Raw genomic sequence first — 1276 nt, 5'->3', positions numbered from 1 at the left:
TTGTAATAAACTGAAATTATCCTTTAATGATAGCTACATGCACTTTTAGTTTACATACACACACAAAGACTTTGAGACGTGCATATGCAGCCTTTTCACAGGGTGTAAACAAAAGCAAACTCTTCCCACAATAAGCAGCTCAGACCCTGCCCTGGTTGCTGCACAATAGACAGAGAGACCTGAGAAGCAGAGAGCAGAGATTCCCAGGAAAACACTCCACCGGTCCTCAAAAACACCCGACAAAGACACACAAAGAGACGGGGGAAGTGTATCTATTCACCTGCAACAAGTGGGCCCAATAAAGCTATCACGCACACTGCAAGTAAAACTGAGAAAGAAGGAAAACTTGGATCATATTACCATTGTATCAGCTGGTGAACTGTATTCATGATTTCAAATTGTATCAAGTGATGTGGGCTTGCTGTGGATCTTGTTTGTGTCATTTCTCTCTCTCTCTATTGCTTTCTCCCAGTGTCTCTCGCTCATGTTACACAAATAATAAGATCACTTACTGTACAAATTTGGCTGTGATGTAGGGACAACATTTCGTGTCAAGTTCTGACCTCGTATTTTGCACAAAAGCGGCATTCTCCACTTTTTCACAATAGTTAAAGCCTAGCCTTATGTGGAAGAGTGTGTGTGTGTGTGTGTGTGTCGTGTTGTTGTGCTGTTTTAGAGAGATGATGAGAGATGAGAGAGATGAAGAGAATGAAAGATTGTGGTGTCTAATAGAATGCTCAAATTGGCTCGTTTGAGATGGTGAGAGAGATCAAGCCCGAAACCTGTATGACGCAACTAAATCTCAATGTAAAGTGCTGGCCAAAAGTATGTGGACACTCCTGCACAGTTTGAGGCATTTTTCTTGCCTTTTAATAAACACGGGGTTCGAAATAAAGAGCTTCATACAGAAGTTCCAGCTTCCAAACTTTCAAATCTATAGAGAACCGATGCATCAGAGGTGTCTCTACCATCACATTTGACCAATCTTTTGAATCCAATTTAGCTATTTTCCAATGTGTCAAATTAATTGTGGAGTCTGTAATGACATCCGCTATAATAACTGAAAGAGCAAATGTATATTTTGATATGTTTGGTATTTGACATCTGAGCCATATCATATACATGACTTCAATAACTTTGACCCAGAATTATCTCACTGGGGTAAATTTCCATATTCAGAGTAGGAAAGTTTCCACTTCCATTCTGTACTTCCAGCACAAATTATCCTTTATTAGTTTCAGTCAAAAAAACAATTGATTTTATCAGATTATGGTAA

This window comes from Morone saxatilis, unplaced genomic scaffold (genome assembly GCF_004916995.1).
Source record: "Morone saxatilis isolate NCDOM2014 unplaced genomic scaffold, NCSU_SB_2.0 Contig17, whole genome shotgun sequence".
NCBI lineage: Eukaryota > Metazoa > Chordata > Actinopteri > Moronidae > Morone > Morone saxatilis.
The sequence above is the reverse complement of the archived record's forward strand: the minus strand, read 5'-3'. Positions refer to the sequence as shown.